At 43.7% G+C, this 20,153-nt stretch overlaps 1 long non-coding RNA gene across 1 annotated transcript in view; it reads right to left on the bottom strand.

The window, feature by feature from the left end:
- Nucleotides 1–2,260: 2,260 nt before the first annotated feature.
- The window catches only part of LOC309644564, a 684,610-nt gene continuing 666,717 nt past the window's right edge, over nt 2,261–20,153 (bottom strand). Inside the window, exon 2 of the long non-coding RNA XR_014254490.1 lies at nt 2,261–3,502. This is a non-coding gene — a long non-coding RNA (uncharacterized lncRNA). The remainder of the gene's footprint in view (nt 3,503–20,153) is intronic.

Genomic DNA, 20,153 nt, shown 5'->3' with positions numbered 1-20,153 from the left:
GGTGTGATAGAGAAATTGCTGGAAAGTGGCAATTGCAGAGCAAGTATATTATTTTATAAGATTTAAGCTAAACATCTGTTAGGATGTCACTGTGTTCTAACGATGCTTTTGTTTGCACTTACATAAGATTGGAAAATATCATTGTACACATCATAGACTATTATTGTTATTATTATTTTTTTCTTTGTAGTAACCAGGAAATAAAGTATGAAAATTATGAGAGATCCAACAGTCCCTTGCTCCACCCATCCCTCCTTGTTGCTGCCTCTGAAAAAGGCTTCGTTTCTTTTGTTGTTTTTTCAATTTTGTAGTTTGAAATCATTTTAGATTTACACAAGCATTGCAAATGAAGTACAGAATATACCTTTACCATATCCACTTAGGCCAGCTCCCCCTAAGGGGCACAACTTACATAAACATGGTACCTTGATCACAACCAAGGAATTGACATCAATACATGATTAACTAAACTACAAACATTATTCAATTTCACCAGTTTTTCCATTAATTTCCTCTTTCTCTTCCAGAATCCCATCGAAGATAAGTCTTTGCATTTAGTCACCATGTATCCTTAAGTCACCTCTGATCTGTGATAGCTTCTCAGTCTTTCCTTATTTATTTATTGTTTTTATATTTCAAATTAGGTTTATCTGATGTTTTCTTATGATGAGATTGGTTATATATTTGACTTTTGTATTTTAATCTAATCTCATGTCCTATGACCTTTCCATACTCCCTTGTTAGTTCCAGGGTTTGTGGGGAGGTGGTCCATTTTTAAGGATTTTCCACACAGACAATCATGGCATCTATGAGCAAAAACAGTTTTACGTCTCCATTCACAGTTTGTACATATTCTGTTTCCTTTCCTCCTCTCATTGCACTGACCAGGATTTCCAGAACAATGTTGGGTCACAGTGGTGAGAGTGGATATCCTTGCCTTGTTCCTAATCGTAATAAGGAAAGTTTATAGTTTCTAACCATTAAGTATGATGTCTGGAGAGATAATTCCTTTATTTATGGATTTTAAAGATGTCTTCTGGCCACCATGATTTCTGATGAAAAATCCCTGTCCTCAAACTGTTTTCTCGATTTTTTTCTTTGTCTTTATTTTTCTTTCAGTACTTTGATTAAGGTGTGTCTGTGAATTTTTTTTTTAATCTTGTTTGGGTTTTTTAGTTTCTTTGATCTATAACTTTATGTCTTTCACCAAGTTTAAGATATCTTCTGCTATTATTTATTTTTTTCTGCATTAATCTCTTTCTCCTCTCCTTCTGATACTGGTAAAAGTTAGAACTTGTGATATCACCCAATAGATGCTATTCATTTTCATTAAATTTTTTTCTGGGTTCTTTAGATTGGAATTTTTTTCTTGGTCTAGCTTCAAATCCAGTAATTCTTTATGTATCTGCATTTTAAAATTGCACTCATCCAGTGAGTTTAATTTCAGATATTAAATGCGCACTTCTAAAATTTCCATTTGCTCCTTTTTTATACCATTTGTTTCCCTTCTGAGAAATTGTATATTTCTATTCATTTCAAGTGTGTTTACCTTTACTTTATGGAACATAGTTTGAATAATTGCTTAAATGTCTTTACCTGATCATTTCAAAATTTGACTCATTGTGGGGATGGAATTTTGCTGATTGTCTTTTCCTTGACAGTTGATCACCTTTCTCTTGGCTTTGTATGTTGGGCTGTTTTGGATTGTATTCTGAACATGTTGAATTTTATGCTATGACGCCTGTTACAATCCTCTTGGTAAGGTTTATTGTGGTTTGTGTTGTTTTGCCAGGCAGTCAACCCACTTATGTTCAGACCAGATAACTGTCATTTGTACTTTTTCTAGAGCTTTAAATTTAAGCAGTGGGAGAGTGGCTGTAGTGCGGGTTTACTCTGTGAAACTCTTTCCCTCCTAACTTGGGTCTTTTAAAATATAATACAGAGTTATTTAAACACCCCAAGATCTACACCATTAATAGGCTAGTGATCTGCTTCCAGGGTTAAAGGTGATAAAGAAAATTTGATAAATGCAATTGGGTGACAGCTGAATTTTTAATGGAAACAGTGTAAAAGAGCCATCAGCTGACTCTGTCTTTCTTGAGGGATGCTCACACCCAGATCATGTGTGCTTAGGAGAGCCAAGGAAAATATGCATCCCTAAATATGTCTTCAGGGAAGATCTTCCTGGTCACTAGGCATTCCTCCCAGATCTCAATATGACATGCATTAAAGCAAGGATACATACTTTTTTTAATAAATAAATTTATTTATTTTATTTATTTTTGGCTGCGTTGGGTCTTCGTTGCTGTGCGCGGACTTTCTCTAGTTGCGGCAAGCGGGGCCTACTCTTCGTTGTGGTGCGCGGGCCTCTCATTGCGGTGGCTTCTCTTGTTGCAGAGCACGGGCTCTAAGCGTGCAGGCTTCAGTAGTTGTGGTTCACGGGCTCTAGAGCGCAGGCTCAGTAGTTGTGGCGCATGGGCTTCGTTGCTCCACGGCATGTGGGATCTTCCCGGACCAGGGCTCGAACCCGTGTCCCCTGCATTGGCAGGCGGATTCCTATCCACTGTGCCACCAGGGAAGCCCCAAAGCGAGGATACGTACTTAACATGTAAGACATTGCCTGCGTACTGCCAAAGTATCACTCAATTTAAAATATCTTTTCAAAGTGACAAAATTGCCCTGAGGCCATGTAAAAGCTAATGTTATAAGAAAACAGTAAATCTGGAAGGGTAAAGAAGGTTGTTGGGTTTTGGACTGGAAAAAAGTATGTCGCCAATCCCCGATTTTTCGAGGTTTAATTGTTGGCAGTGGATCAGTTGCTGCTAGATAAATCTATGCATACACACACACACACACACACACACACACACACACACACGGAGTCACTCATAAAACCCATTCAGTACAAAACATTTCTAAATAAAATGTTAATAAAAAGCAGAATTCAGTGGATTGTGCACATAATTATTCCATTCAACAGATAATAAAAAGCAATTAACCGACAGAGACAAATAAGCCAATAATGAACAAAGGATCCTGCCATGCATCTCCCATTTCAAATCTAAGGCTGGAACGAGGGAATGGAAAAACAGAGCAGACCTCGGCAAATCTGGAACCAGAAGACTTAAGCTTCTCTTGCCCCTGTGAATTCTCCCTAACCCCCTAGGCTTAGACCCCTAAGCCCCATAGAAAGCCATGGAAATGGCCATGCTCTGGAGACCAAATGACTAGCAAACTGAAATATTTTCTTGAGACGCTGGAAAAATACAAACAGAACACACATACACCACCCACAATTTAAATCAGCATTCCACAGCCAATATTAAAAAGCTGCCAGTTAATAAGAAATAAACATCTCATTTTCTTCTTTCTGAGATGTTAAGCCTTTATTTACCAAATTGTTTTTTTTTTAATTAATTAATTTATTTATTTATTTTTGGCTGTGTTGGGTCTTCGTTTCTGTGCGAGGGCTTTCTCTAGTTGCGGCAAGTGGGGGCCACTCCTCATCACGGTGCGCGGGCCTCTCACTATCGCGGCCTCTCTTGTTGCGGAGCACAGGCTCCAGACGCCCAGGCTCAGTAGTTGTGGCTCACGGGCCTAGTCGCTCCGCGGCATGTGGGATCTTCCCAGACCAGGGCTCGAACCCAAGTCCCCTGCATTGGCAGGCAGATTCTCAACCACTGCGCCACCAGGGAAGCCACCAAATTGTTTTAAAGAAGGTATATGGTCAAAACTCTGTGATGAGTTTTGAGAAAATAGGCCCTGACATCTGAAAGTGAGGCTGCCTGCCCTCTTCATCTTGATGTTGGGAAACTTTGGGGGAGAAAAGTGCTTTTCTGTGTTAACTCAGGGGCCCCACTGGTAAGCTGCCCCTTGAACATGCTAATGAATGTCAAGGGCTGGGCTGAGAATGGAAATCCATGGAGAGGCAGGTTAGCAATGTAGCTTCGACTCTCTGCCCTTTGAAAGCCTTTAACTTAAGCTGCTCAAAAGAAGAAAAATTATCTAATTCTCATTTTTCCTTTATTCCAACAGCTCATTATTCCAGCAATAAGATTTATAAATTACTTATTAGGTGTCTGGTCCAAGGGATTCAGTAACATCAGAATGAATCTCTGGGCTTGGGGAATCTAACAGGAGAGACAGTTATTAAAAAATAATTAGACAATAATTATCTAATTATAGTGGTGAGAGGTCACCAGCAAAAGATGCCACCGAATGGGAAAAGAAGATCCTTAACAGGGTCCTTACCCTAGTTCGGAGGTCAGGAAGTCTTCCTTAAAGAGTTGAGTCAAGAACTAAGGATGTGGGGACATGATCCAGTTCAAGGGGTGTGGGGAGGTGAGAACAGCCCAGGTACAGAGTGTGGCTTGTCACAGGGAAGCCAGCACGCATGCACATAATAAGACCAAATGCGAGAAATGCTTGGAAGACCATACTGGAGCTTTATGGAACATCCAAAAGAAAAATATTTACTTCTTATTCATTTATATTAATTAGTTTTTTACACCGTTGACCAAGTAACTTCTATTTCCAGGCATTACTGTGGATCCTATACTACTCCCCAGCCAGCCATGGTCCTGCTATTTCAGGGTTCCCATTCTAGTTTCAAGTTTTCAAGTGACAAAAGTCCTAGATTAGTAGCTTCCTTGGCCAAGTAGAATCTTAAAAGTAAAAGAAAACTCTCCAGATTCTTTGTGTGAAGAATACCATCAATCAGAGCGCCTGGTGCGTTACTGTTCGTATAAACCTTCTGCCTTCCTCGTGCCCCATACTTGGCTCCTGCTCACTCCACCACGCAGGTAGCACCTCCTACATTTCACATGTATCTTTTTGCCGAGCGCATTCTTGGAGAATGCACATTGGTATTTTGTCACTCCTCCGCTGCTTGCATTATTTACTCAGCTCCATATTTACAGATCTATCCATTTAGCAAGACGTGCATCTCCTCTTTCATGGTGGGTGCTGTGCATCCCACGTTTTCCCTCTCCACTCCTGGGTGTGTCCTATTGGGAACCCGTGTGAGGGCTGCGTGGGCAAACATAACCACGAAAGGCGTGGCTGGTTGGGAGCACATTCATATGATTTGTGTGACTAAGGGATGGTTGGCTGATTGTCAGGATCTTTGCCTCAGTAGTTCCTGGTGATGTCAACATTCCCCACATCCTTGTCAACATGTGGTACTACCAGATTTTAAAAATTTTCCCCAACTCTTTCAGTGCAACCTTATTTTATTTTTCATGGATCTAATTACTAAATAATGGGATGTCCTCGTATGCTTGGATGATAGAGACTGGTCTTTTGTAAATCATCGCAAATCCGTTCTTCAAATGGAGCTGCTTTTTATTCCATGCTGTTTTGTAGGAGTCAGTTTTTATTCTACCCAGGAAAAGCCAAGACCCACCCCCCCCAGTATCCCACAAGGTTCTGCCATGTCTGACCACGTACCCACCCTCTCTCTGGCTCACCCCCAGCCATTTCCCTCCAGCCCACTTCCTCCCAGACACGTCTTGTCTGTCTCCCTAAAGTGTAAGTTCTAGGAGAATGGAGGCCAGCGTCCTCTAGCCCCTCTGCAGCACCCACCATGCCCTGCGCGTGGCAGACCCTCAGCCAGTCTTTATGAGATGACTGGATGGACGGAGAGCACTTGATATATGCCTGACACGTGGTCAGCACTCAATCAACGCATCTTATGTACTTGTTTTTATTTTTCCCAGCATCACTGGAAAGAGAAAGGAAAGGGTACCATTGGCTCTGTATGGGGCTGCTTCCCTCCCTTCCTAACCCCCCAAACCGTGAAAATGATATGATATTAATAACCATTGTGCTTTTTCCACAAAGTCGCTGCAGGCGGGCGACGCTAAAAGAAAATCTTGAACTAAGGCCTCCCTGGGTGTCAAGCTACAGTTCCTTAGCAGGCTACTGACTAAATAATATGTTGGCCCTTAGGCCAATATTCAAACTAAAAATCCTTCAGCAGGAGCCATTGTGTTCCCAATCTCATCTTATCTCCAAAGATGGAATGTTACAATTAGCAATTCAGAAACTCTTTTACATCTTAGTAACCATGCATAAAAATTAATTCAAGCAAAACCTAATTTAGAATAATAATAACATGACTTCCTAATGTTTCCTACATTAATCATGGTTAAGACAGTTACTATAGCAGCACTGTTGGAATTATTGAAAGTAATGGTAATTCGCTTCAGCGCAAGTTCTCTTCTGAGAATGCTACTATTTGTTTAAGCAAAGGAGAAAGAAATAGGAGAACACCCTTTTCCTTTTAACTAATTTAAGGTTCAGTAGCCGACACAGTCAAAAGTAATAAAGTGCTGTTTGCTCTGAGGGGAGGTGGTGGTGACCTCTGATTTTTATGGTTAGATTAGTTTTAAATGTTTTCTCTCCGTCTCATCATTTTTTCCCCCTCAGTCTCATCTTTTTGTTCAAACTCAGGGGAAAAAATATGGGATGAAGGAGTTGAGTTGAGGGGGGAGAGAAATACATTGTGGGGGGCTACTCCCATCGTGGGGCCAGAATGAAGTCCATCTCACTTCTGTCCCTGGAGATCTTCCAGAGCCCAAACCAGACTTAAAGATCACAATGAGGGGTCAGTGGCCAGCAGAAGTCAAGGTCGGAAGTTGGGGAGAAGTCTGGAAAAATGTAAACAGCATGAGATTATGCAAGAACTCCCCCAGGTATTCAGCTCAAAATTTTTGGGTTCTGGTCCCACAGTGAGGACAGCTGGGCCCTGCCCCTCTGATATCAGGTGCTTCCAGGCGGCCAAATGCTCAAGATTTTCACGCAGAGCCAGCAGAGTTGCTGACGTTGTAGGTCCCACGTGGTAAACACAGTGAGACAGCAGTTGTTCAGACCTGGGTTCAACTCTCTGCTGTGCTGCAGACTGGCTGGTCCCCTTTGACAAAGAGCTTGACTTCTCAGCAGCCGTTTTGTTCTGCTGTAACAGGTTTCCCAGTGGCAGCACAGTTGACATTGGGGGCTGGATCATTTCCTGGTGTAGGGCTGTCCTGTGCATGGGAGGGGAGGGATTAACAGCATCCCTGGTTCTCCCCCGACTAGATGCCAGTAGCACCTGTGTAGTCAGGACAACCAAAAATGTATCCAGACCTGGCAGCATGTCCCCAGGAGGACAGAATCACCCCCAGTTGAGAACCACTAAACTGTAAAATAAAAATAATTAGAGTAGCTCCTTACTAAGAAAATACAGTGAGGCAAGCTGCCCCGTGGACCGTGAGCCCCTTGAGGGCAGACTACATGCCGTGGAGTGAGTGAGCCCCGGAAGAACCCCCAGGCAGACAGTAAATCCTTGATGTGGTTATTACAGAAGTTCCTCCTTGACCAATTAGCGAAAATTGATTTTTTCCCCCAAAATACTTAAACACCAAGATGTCTTAGTTCATAAGATAGAGCAGCTTTGTCTCACAACACTCACCACCATTTTCACGATAAATGAGAGAACTTTGGTCCAGATGATATGAAGAACTGTGTTTTAAGTCAAACTCTTTCAATATAAGCAAGACAATTTATGTTTACTCACTTCTATCAAATGCATCTGGGTTGACACATTCCAAAAGGACTCTTTCCATAATATACATTTTCCTTGACTTTTATACTCATTTAGGTAGATAGCTTTTTCCACTTTCTTGAACTTCTTTTTTCTTTTTTTTAATCTCTTTGTAAATCCCGGAACACTTTCAAAAACAGAATTTGCCTTCTCCAGTTCACTGAAGACATATTTATTTTAGACCAGCCAGTTGTGCAGATTTCAAATATTGATTGGTCACATGTGAAAACCAAATTAGATTTCGTCTTGGATTCTGTTACTGAAAACCCTCTGCCTAGTCCAAGTGAGGTTGAGGTTCAAATATGCTTTTATATCAGCTGTGTAAGAATTCCCTATGTCAGTGAATTGTTTTTAAATTGAAGTATAGTTAATTTACAATGTTGTGTTAGCTTCAGGTGTTATCAGTGAATGTTTAGAGAATTAAATGGTTTATTTTGACATGGATGTAGAGTCACATGCAGTTTTAAGAAAACACAGAGAGATTCCCTGTTCTTTTTGCCCAGTTTCCCATAATGGTAACATCTTGCAAATGTGTAGTACAGTCTCGTGGCTGCGGCTCTGACATTGATACCATCAAGATACAGAGCACATTTCCATGACCACAAGAACCCCTCATGTTGTCCTTTCATGTCCACACCATCTTCCTGTCTACCCCTAACTCCTTCTCAATGCCTGGCAACGACTAATCTGTCCTCCATTTCCATAAACTTTTTGTCATTTCAGGAAACTTACATACATGGAATCATTTAGAAGGTAAACTTTTGGGATCTTTTTTCATTCATCATAGTCCTCTAGAGTTTCATCTATGTCATTATGTTCAGTAGTTCAATATTTTTTTTTTGGCAAATAATATTCCATGTTACGGATGCACTATTCACTCATTAAAGCACATGTGGGTTTTCCCCAATTTTTAGCTATTATGAATAAAGCTGTTATGAACATTCATGTACAGCATTTGTGTGAATGTAAGTTTTTATTTCTCGGCATAAATGCCCAAGAGTGCAGCAGCTACAGTATTTATAGTTTTTCAACATACAAGCCGTGTACACGTATTGTTACATTTATACCTAACTATTTATTTCAACAATTGCAAGTAGTGTTGTGGTTTAATTTGATGTCTATGTGTGCATTGCTAGTATTGTATTCTGTATTTTATACAGAAATAAAATTAATTTTTTATGTTTATCCCATATCCTGCAACCACAATGAACTTACTTACTAGTTGTGGGAGATTTTTTGTAGATTCCTTTGGGATTTTCTAAGTAAGCAATCATGTCCTCTGCAAAAAGAGGCAGTTTAATTTCTTTGTTTTACATATGGATTACTTTATTTTCTTTTTTGCCTTGTTGCATTGAGTACAACTTCCAGCAATATGTTGCATAAGAGTGGTGAGAGCACAAAGAAATGGAAAGATAGGCTGTGTTCATGGATTGGAAGAATTAACATTGTTAAATGTCCTAAATGTACCTAAAGCAATCTACAGATTCAATGCAATCACTAGCAAAATCCCAACTACATTTTTCACAGAAATAGAACCCAAAACAATAAACTTTATATGGAACCACAAAAGACCCTGAATAGCCAAAGCAATCCTGAGAAAAAAGAACAAATCTGGAGGTATCACATCCATGATTTTAAATTATATTACAAAGCTATAGTAATCAAAACAGCACAGTATTGGCAGAAAAACAGACACATAGATCAATGGAACAGAACTGAAAGCCCAGAAATAAATCTACACAGATATGGTCAATTAATTTATGACAAAGGAGCAAAGAACATACAATGGAGAAAGGATAGTCTCTTCCATAAATGGTGCTGGGAAAACTGAACAGCCATATGCAAAAGAATAAAACTAGACCACTATCTTACACCATACACAAAAATCAACTCAAAATGGAGTAAAGCCTTGAATGTAAGACCTGAAGCCATAAAACTCCTAGAAGAAAACATGGGCAGTACTTTCTTTGACATTTGTCTCAACAATATCTTTCTGGATAAGTCTCTCCAGGCAAAGGAAACAAAAGCAAAAATAAACAAATGGGACTACATCAAACTAAAAAGCTTCTGCACAGTGAAGGGAACCATCAATGAAACAAAAAGACAATGTACCAAATGGGAGAAGATATTTGCAAATCATATCTGATAAGGGGTTACTATCCAAAATATATAAAGAACTCATACAACTCAACAACAACCTCAAAAGAAACCCAATTAAAACATGGGCAAAAAAGCTGAATAGACATTTTCCCAAACAAGACATACAGATAGCCAACAGGCACATGGAAAGATGTTCCACATCATTAATTATTAAAGAAATGCAAATTAAAACCACAAGGAGATATCACTTCACGCCTGTTAGAATGGCTATTATCAAAAGGATGAGAAATAACAAGTGTTGGTGAAGATGTAGAGGAAAGGGAACCCTCCTACACTGTTGGTGGGTTTTTACTAAACTTAGCAGAAGGAATGGGAGCAATAAATCTACTCCATCTTCCCAGAAGCTATGTTTCCTCACATTTAGTGAGACAATACAGCAGAGATACCCAACCCAAAGACTAGCTCAGCCATGAGCTTGCAAGATAATTAACTCTTCTGAGCCTCAGTTTCCACATCTGTAAAAGGGAATACTCATAGAACCTCCCTCTTGGAATCGTTCATAGGAACAATGCACCTGGTACCCAAATTAGTTCCATGTTGTTGGCCGTGATTCATCACGACCAGCATCCCCCCAAATACAAGAAGCATCTTCTCCCTGCTGAGTTAGGTGTTTCTTCTCAGGGTGCTGCTGGGCAGGAAAGGAACACCTGTGGGGTGGGGATGCTCTCCGTCGGGAGGCCTGCTGTGCTCTTACTTGGTTCCCACACAGTCGAGCTGGTGGACTCAAAGCACAGGCGAGGACGGCAGCCTCAGCGTCCCTAGTAAGAAAGGCAGACTCTCAGGGTTGGGGGAGGCCCCCCGCAAGTGCCGCATCAAAATCTGCATTTTGACAAGATCCCCAGGGTTTTCTTGTTCATCCTGCAACGTGAAAAGGGCTGGTCTAGGATTGGAGCTTCCTAGGTTTCACGGAGACCACAGTCCTCCGTTGAGAGCAAACAGCAGCTCGTGGGCGCACCTTTGTTTCTGAACACTGGGAAGGTGGAATAGCAAAGGTAGAGGCCCGGAAAGCCGGCAGCAGGAGCAGGGGAGAGGTACGTGTCAAGACTCAGAGTTCTCTGAGTCAGGAAAGGCGGGCGAAGGCTGGGGAGCATCGCCGACGGGGGTGCACACAACCTCCCTGCAATCCCCATCTCTCGTCTGGTCCCCTGGAGTCCCTGCCCCTTGGATTCAAGGACACCCTTGCACTCACTGTTTTCTGCACACTGCCTAACATGGCTTTGTTTGGCAATTAGTATAGATCCTTCTTCTGCAGCCAAAGTTCGTGAGTGACCTTAAGGCTCGCCCCACGTCTGCTCTTGGCTTTGATATGAATCTGAAATCAGTGCGTAGGAAGAGGCGGCAGCTCCATTGGGGAAGCAGGAACATTGCTGGGACCCAAACAGCCAGAGGCCACGTCATTTGCAAACCCCAAGGACCGAGGAGGGGTTACCCATCAGGTCTGGCTAACCTTGAAAACACAGATGGGGAAACAATCAAGGAAGCAGAGAATCCTCTCCGGCAAAGCATCATAAATAAGTAAAACAGAACACGATGCCCTCTGCCCCGCCAAGCACAGACTTTGCTCCTTCCAAGAGGAAGGTGTTTCTATTTTGTACAGGGAAGGCAGCTGGGACCCACCCAGGGAGAGTGGAAACGTTCCTTCTTTCCTTTGCGTGAGAAGGTGTCAGAGGGTCAGGAGAACAGCAAGCCTCAGTGCTGCCAGCAGCTGACGCATCCCTGGGCCCGTCCTGATAAATTGTACCCCGAGCAGATGGCAGTGGTGGCGACAGAGGGGAAAGTGTCCGCAGTGAACTTGTGCTTTCTTACCTGGCTTAAAACCAGCCACCCGTGCAGGGAACAGGATGGAGTTTCTGGACAAGTGCTACCTTAAACATCGGAATGACCATTTCCCTCTTTTATAAGGAATATCGGTGCCCTGGTTGTAAAAAGTAAAAACAAGACGTAAAAGAAAGAGCATGGGTGGAGGGGAGGGCTTATAGCTAATTACATGCTTAAATCCAGGAGCCCCCCGCCCCCGGAATCTTCCCCTCCAGTTATTCACCAGGCATTGCAACCCACAGTTTTGTGCAACCAAACATGCACCAGCGGTTGACAACACACACCGAAGCCCTAGGATCCCAGGACACACGCTCTGTGTTGCTGAGCTTCTGAGAATCTGGTGCCCCGGGAGCCTCCTTCTGTTTTGCAAACTCGACCTGCCTGGTGAGGTGACCACTGGCTTGAACCATTTGGGAGTTTGAGCTACAACTAAAAATTGTCAATTAATTCATAACACAGAAAGTTAATATTCAGAGAAAAATAAGTCAGAATGCAGTATGGTTTGGAAAAAGATTTCCCTGCGTTGGTGTGTACCACAACTGTGTTCTCTGCTGGGCCCTTTCCAAGGCCCTAAGTTCAAAAAGAAACATCGAACAGCACAAAAAGGAAACGGGAACCTGGGAGAAAACCTAGGAGGAAAAAAAGGAAATACACCGCAAAGATAGCCCTTTCCTTGGCCTATGTCTCGATTTTATTTTTCTGGTGTCTCCAATTCCTAATATGTTTGTGTTTCTAAGTGAATGGTTACACATGAAAATGACACATGCCTTTTCCATTATTTTCCGTATTTTGCTTTATGAGGAGAAGCAGCTAATTGTGGCCGGGTTCTGTTCACAGCTCCTCTTTCTTCTGACTCTGGAAGATGGGTCAGGCATCACTCTTACTACATCCCCAACATGATCTATTGTATTTGTGAATTAGAGAGCAGTCGATTTAGCATCTCAGGGAATGGCTTCTCTCCTCCAGGTGGCTTGGCGATCTGTCCACTTTTCCCCTCTGCTCTTATCATTGCTGTGTCATTCATTAAAGAGCTATATCACAACAGCATTGCCGTGATCATTTTCTGTGGCAAAAAAAAAAAAAAAAAAAAAAAAAAAAAAAAATATATATATATATATATATATATATATATATATATATATATAGGATATTTAGCCAGGAGAAAAGAAAACTTACAGGAATAGCCCTGATCCCGAAGAAAAAAGTGACAAAGTGACAGCACCAACTGAGAGAGACCGGGGCAGGCAGGGTCACTGGCAAGGCTGACAAGCCAGCCTTGGTCCCTGCCCGTTGTCAGCAGTGCTGGGGATGGAGCGGCGGCTTTGATCCAAAGGCAGAGCTTTCATCTGTGTCCTTACTCCAGGACACCGCACACATGATTAGAAGCTAAGTTTCCTCGGAGGCTCCAACTATGTGGGGAATAGCCGCTTCCACGCACCTCAGCCTTATCTGAGTTATGACCAAATGAAATAAACAAGCACTCCTTCAAGAAGTAGACCGCACCCCTCACACCCGCGAGGGATGGTCACCATCCCAAAACAGAAAATGAGTGTGGGAGGATGCAGAGGCCGGAATTCTTGTGCACTGTGGGTGGTGATGGAAAATGGTGCAGCCATTATGGAAAACAGTGTGCAGGTTCCTCAAAAAATTAAAAATAGAATTACCGTATGAGCCAGCAATCCTGCTTCTGGGTATATACCCAAAGGAAATGGCAGCTGGGATTCAAACAGATATATACACTCCCATGTTCACAGAAGCATTATTCATAACAGCCAAGAGGTCAAAACAACCCAGATGTCCATTGACAGATGAACGGATAAAGAAATTGTGTAATGGAATATTATACAGATTTTTAAAAGGGGGCAATCCTGTCACGTGCTGTTATATGGCTGAACCCTGAGGACGTTATGCTCAGAAAAATAAAAGAGACACAAAAAGTCGAATACTGTATGATTCCACTCCTAGAAGGATCTAAAGTTATCAAAACCATAGAAACCAAAAGTAGAATGGGGCTTCCCTGGTGGCGCAGTAGTTGAGAATCTGCCTGCCAATGCAGGGGACATGGGTTCGAGCCCTGGTCTGGGAAGATCCCACATGCCGCAGAGCGACTAAGCCCGTGAGCCACAACTACTGAGCCTGCGCGTCTGGAGCCTGTGCTCCGCAACAAGAGAGGCCGCAACAGTGAGAGGCCCGCGCACCGCGATGAAGAGTGGCCCCCGCTTGCCGCAACTAGAGAAAGCCCTCGCACAGAAATGAAGACCCAACACAGCCATAAATAAATTAATTAATTAATAATAAAATTAAAAAATGGTACCCATTCTCACAATTAAAAAAAAAAAAATGTAGAATGGTGGTTGCCTTGGGGTGAGAGGAGGGGGAAGGGGTCTTCGTGTTTAATGGGGACAGAGTCTCTTACCGCTCCCTTGGCAGGTGATGAGAACTTCTGCTAACTAAACCCAGAAGTTGTGCTGCTCCCTAAGCGGGATCTGGGATCACGTGACACACGTTTCAAGGTTCTAGCAAATGCGCTATGAAAGGTGACACCTGTATTATCACACCTTTATTTGCCTGCTAAAGAAATATTTTGCTGCTCCTTAGTCTTTAAAATAATTGCCTTTCAGATGTTTGCTGAAAAGGTGAATAGTCTGAGATTTATTTTGAGCATGATACGCTACAATTTTAAGTCTGATCTACCAAATCACCTCTTTCTACTGACAAACTATAATCAGCCTGCAAAATAAATAAGGGCCCACCTGGAACAATGGCGTGAGATGCAAAGCCTTCATTTCCCACCGCTCTTGGGGAACACGACCTCCCCCAGGTACGAGTCGGTAAAACAGCAGGGCCATTTGAATCTATATTTTTAGCTCGGAGGAATGTAGACAAATTTCCATGCACGATGGCCACCGTACTCCTCCGTTTCCCACCTGCATTTGCGGGTCCCTTTTCCATTCATGGTGAAAAAAAGTTAATGAATAACTGTTTCTGCAGTTTGTACACCAAGTTCTGAAGTCTTCCAAATTCACCTCCAAGGCACACTCAGAGAAACACGAGTGTGAACAGTAGTGGAATGGCATCCGTGCTGTCGGATGGAAACACGGGAACAGATGCTGGTTTCTGTGGCCGGGGTGCAGGTGTTAATCGGAGGAGAGGCGGAGATGGGGGAGGACACCATCCGGCTTGGAGCTAAAAGGCAGGTGGAGCCTAGTTGCCGTCTTTCCCTTCCTCTGGGTCGTTCTCATTAAGACAAAATCCCGTGTGAAGAAGCTCGTCCTCCAGGCCCTGCCATTCCCGTAGGCATTAATCAGGGAATGCGATTGCTCCGCAAATATTCATCATTCAAAGAGACTAAGGGCCAGTCAGAGGGCCCTGCTGTCAGAGACGGTGCATCCGTTTCCTGCTCGGCAGAGCCTGGTAGGGGAAGTGGGGGAATGTGATGTAAACTTGTCCGAAAATTCGAGACCATAATCAAACTTGGTGGTGGTATCGCTGCTGGGCTGAATTAACAAATGCCTGCAAGTCCCTCAGCCCTGTTCTTGGCGCCCAATAGGTGCATGGTGTCAGCTGTCACACTCAGCACCTTTTGCCACTTTGCCGTGAACAAGAACCCTTCGGGATTCGGGAGAATTTATTTCTCAGGGAAACACCGCCTTCCATTCCAAAGCAGGCCTTCAAAACAAGATACACAGCGTCCACGCTAGCCAAAGTGACCGTCAGAGGCTCTTTCATGCATTTATTCTGTAACATACACAAATGTTGCTTCCAATAAGGAAAGGTCACTTGCACATAAACAGTTTACGTACAGCCTTTAATGAAATGAAGGATATGGGCCAGAGAGAGATGGACTTATTGCTGCCGCTTCCCTGCAAGGTAACGAGAAACATTAAAAATGCATTTGGCCCTGATAGGTTGAATTCATTTTAACTGGCATAAATAGGACAGATGAGCTATTCAAATGTCTGCAGAGCACCATATAATGAAATATTGATCATTTTCTCATGGCTCCGCCAGGAGGGGACAATCATTTGTTTTCTCTCGGCATTAGTATTTGATGGCACCAATCATGAATTCGATGTTGCAGGCTCATAGCCTGTACCCAGTTTTATATACTTATACAGCCCAAAGTCTCATGTATCAAAATTTAAAGGGAGAAAAGCTATAGTGTTAAATGCATAATCTTTAATGAACCCTGAGTCGATAATACGTACATTTTTGGGTATAGGTCATTAAGAACTTATTTTTTTAAAGTCTTCTAGGATTACCAATTGTAATAAATGTTTATTAATAGTACTTTTTTGTTTTTTTAAAATCAGAGATCTATGGAAACTAGCTTCTCTTACCATTTGCCTTTGAAGTATGATGTGGAGAGTTTATCCCAACCTCTGCTGGGGTGGCTTTGCAGGTGAATCCTGATTGCACCAAAATCTGGCAGCTGTTTCTACGGAGAAGACATCGTTGGTGTGGATTTTATTTCACGAAGTTCCTTCGGAAACCCCCATTCGACAGGTTTTTCTTTTACTTCAAGACCAAAGAAAACTCATCCTCAGATGGTAGATACTCCAGATCTCTGAGATACAGTATGTGGATGTGCTTGGATTTTGTTATTACCCTCTCCAGAGGACTTTGAGGCTCTTTCTCTGACACTCTGGATTTCCAGTGCATGTCAAAGGGAAATCCTCTGATAAAAGGATTGAAATCCCACCCAATGCACCCTAATCCCCTCTCCTCTGCCGGCTCCTCTCTGCAGACACCCCTCCCCTGATTCTTCGGGCACCCCTCGGAGGGTCCCCCGGGGGTCTTGTCCCTCACCCCTGTGCGTGTCACGCTGGGGTCCCGCGTGTGATGTGACGTGTGTGTTCAGTTCTGGGACTTGCCTCCTACACCTAGCAGGAGAAGACTTTAATCTTGTTGCTCTGATCCTTGCCGAGCGCACAGGTATTGGTCAGAACCCCCGGGTCAATGCTGCAAACAGGATCGTGTCAGCCTCCAAGTCAGCCCTCCTAGCGATAATCCAGGGAAGAAAAGCACCAGCATCATCCTGTGTTGTCAGCGTTTCCCTGCAAACATAACACTCCCACCCAGGACCTGAGAGCTTCGGATTGTTTTCCTCTTAAGAGCCTTTGAACACATCCTCGATCTCTGCATCCTGCTGCCACCGCAGTACCACCGTCAGGCTCCCTCATCCCCACCTTCAGCGCTGCACAGAGCCCGAGATCCCTGCCCCATTCTTGGTCCTCCAGCCCATTCCTTATTCTAACCAGCATCATCCTCTAGAAGCTTCAGTCTGATAAAGACGTTGCCCTGTGAATCCTCTTAATGATTTCCCAAAGCTTAAAATTCTTACTGTGGTGCACAGGCTGCCCGTCCGCCTGTCTGTCTGGGCTTGTGTGACACCTCCCCCCCTTGGGGATGGCCTTGTCCTCTTCTTCCGGTTCCTCCCACAAGCTATCAATATGGTCCCGTCTGCCCAGCACCCTATTCCCTTGAGTTTTCCATCGTTCCTGCATCACCCTCACCTCCTCAGGAGGCAAGCCTCCCCCAAAGCACTTAACATCCCCTGTCCTAAGCTCCTGTAGATCCCAGAACCGTCTAATGACATTTTGACACACCAGATCAATATTGATTCTCCCCTTTGCATTGGCAGCTCTGTGAGATCAGGTGCAGTAGGTGTCCTGTTCAAAGCCCACTGGTCAGCCCACTGCAATGCCAGGAGTGTGCTTAGAGCACTTTTGCCAAAGGTAATAAATATGCTCACTTTCCACTGACCTCTGCCTATTCCAGCTCTAGTGAAACACCCTCTAAAGAATCTAAATGAATGTAAAAACTTTATTAGACTTCTGCTAAAATTCTATTTTTGGCCCAAATACATGGTCAAAAATCACTTAAAATCCACCAAGAATGATTTTCTCCAAAGAGCTATATAAACAATAGGTCATCAACTGAAGAGAGACTGGGTACATAAAAAAGAGAAGAATAAAAGATGCTTTCTCACCCAAAGATAATGTACAGATATTTAGAGAAATAGACCAGTTTGCAAACCGGACACACGGGAGGGTGATTGAAACTACAGCTAAGACCCTAGATGTCTGCTTTCAGCTGTCACATTAGGATCCCTCCAGAGTCCTTGTGTGAAACCATTTTGAACATTTTTCATTCAACTCGCTGAAACCCACATCTTCATCCAGAAGGTGCTCCCAAGCCCCCCCTTCGCCCAGGAGTGTAGAGCTTGTCATGTGATTCTGTAGCTTATTGTTTTCCTGGGTGCTTTCTCCTTAGATAGAAAGTGCCAAAGTGATCTCATCATCTGTCTGCTCCAGGGGTCTGTACTCGCTACCCGTGGCATCTGATGCTTGGGGGCAGCCTGCTGGGATCCCCAACACGACGAATTCCAGAAGGAACAAGTGCCGGGGGGAGGGAACAGGTCGCAGCAAAAGTAACTGACTCCAGGCAAACGGTTTGATGTGTAAGGAAGTGAAGCCCTTTGGAGGAACAGGAGAGGAGAGGTTGGGGAGATTCCACTGGGAGACGCACCGGAGGTGAAGACAGGACCAAACCTGCAGGGCCCCAAGGCTGTAGAAAGACATTGGGGTTTTATCCTGGTGTCAGTGCAGCTCATTGTGAGTGTGAGAGAAAAGAGTAACGTGATCATAGATTTATTTCAAAAAAGATGATTTGGGTCGAAAGATGAAGAAAGGACTTTGAGAAATGAGGACAAATTCATGAAAACCAATGCAGAAACCCTTGGAATCATTCATAGGATATTAGGATGCCGGGATGTTGGACTGGGGGCTGGATGGTAATGCAGGTGTGGGGAAGTGACACCTGAGCAGAGATGACAAGGATAATAAAATCATCATCATCAGGAAGGGGCGGCTTGTTGATAAAAAGGGCAAGTTTGGTGTTTTCTTCTATTTGTTGAATCAAATTCACCTGGTCTTTCCATGATGACCAGTTTCTACCCACAAGACGCTCGTGCAGAACAGACACGATCTTACTCCTGTCCGGGTCCACGTGCACCCCTAGGGGTGGAGACACCTTCTGTCCGGTGTCAGGACTTGTCTGTCCAGAAACAGCTAGCCCTGCTTGTCGTCCTGCATATGACGTGTTCTGGGGCTCGGCCAGCCTTGCCTCAAGACCAACTTGGGAGGAAGAGAGTTTGGGCTCTTCTCCCCTTTCTCCTGGGAGTGGTGGGATGAGTGGATGCCATGCCCGGGTTAGAAAGCCTGGTGCCTACGTTTCCCTAACATGACTCACTGTTAAGACCATGACTGTTAAGCTCCCACGTTCGTACTTACAACGTGGTGGGTTTTTTTTAATGTTTTACTTGGGCAACGTGAGAGACGATGGAAGGTGGTGAACGGCTGCCTGATATTTTAATAGATGGACAGAACACACCTCACATCCTCCACGTCGTTTCTGTCTTGTTTATATGAATGAAGGGCGCAACCATTAATGAAACATGTAGCCAAGGAGTGACTCAGAAAGACGATAGTTTGTTCGTTGTAAGGGAAGAGGCGAACTCCTGCTCTCCTTTAAACTGGTGTTCTAGAAGAATTTCACGTCTTTTATTCTTTCTTTATAAAGAGGTTTTCACCAGGTGGGGGAGGGGTGCTAGATGTTTACTGAAAAACAGGGAAGTTTGTTTCTGAAAAGAACACGTGTGCCGCCCAGTTCTTTGACTTGCAGCTGAGAACTGGGTCTCTGAGGTGGGGAGCTTTGGGACGGCCCTTCCCTTGCCCAGCGCCCTCTGGCACATCCTTCCCTGTCACCTGGGGGTCCTAAGTGACCTTGCCAGGAAGTTCTGGAGAGGGCAAGTGTGGACTGGTATTCAGCCGGAGTCCCAGCAGATGGCACTGTTCCCTCTGACTTGGTACCAGCCCAGAAGAGGGGTACCCGGGTGGGAGGGAAGCTGAGTGCCGGGGGTCCACCTGGGATGTTGGGGTCCTGGGCTTTGGCAGCAAAAGGAAAAGGCGTGCAGACTGCAGCAGAGCAAAGAGCTGGAAACACGACACATGCACGGCTGTGATTCTTCAGGCTGAACAACTTTACACTATCTTGCTTGTATTGCCAACAAATAAGATGAGAAATTTTGCCCAAGGGCACAAATGGAAGCTTCAGCAAATTCTTTATTTACGTCCATGATTTTCTGGAAGATCATCCCGATTGCAAATTAGGAATGGGTTTCCTTTCCCCCTTACAGTTACTGTAAAAATTAAATGAGAGAGCTTCCAGGAAAATGCACGTAGTACCTGCCTTATGACAGTAATTGCATCTTGTCATTGTTATGATTATTACATCCTTCATGCAAACACTGATTGAACTGTTACTGGTCAGGCTCTGTGATGGGCACAGGGAATGGCAGACACTTACGACAAGACCTCTAACTTCAGGAAATACACAGAGGACTTTTTCGGAAAAGGCAAGTCAACATAACAAAAAACACCAAAATTGCACAGAGAGGGTATGTATGAATGAAACAAAGAAAGGATGCAGGCAAGATTCCTAGAGGGGTGGGGACAGGGGGGGTGGTGAAGACCATGAGAAGAGCCAGCCGGAGAATTGAGCTAAGGCTGTAGAGAGAAATAATAACTGG

Source organism: Balaenoptera physalus, assembly GCF_965194825.1.
Source record: "Balaenoptera physalus genome assembly, chromosome: 16".
Lineage (NCBI taxonomy): Eukaryota > Metazoa > Chordata > Mammalia > Artiodactyla > Balaenopteridae > Balaenoptera > Balaenoptera physalus.
The sequence above is the reverse complement of the archived record's forward strand: the minus strand, read 5'-3'. Positions and strand labels throughout refer to the sequence as shown.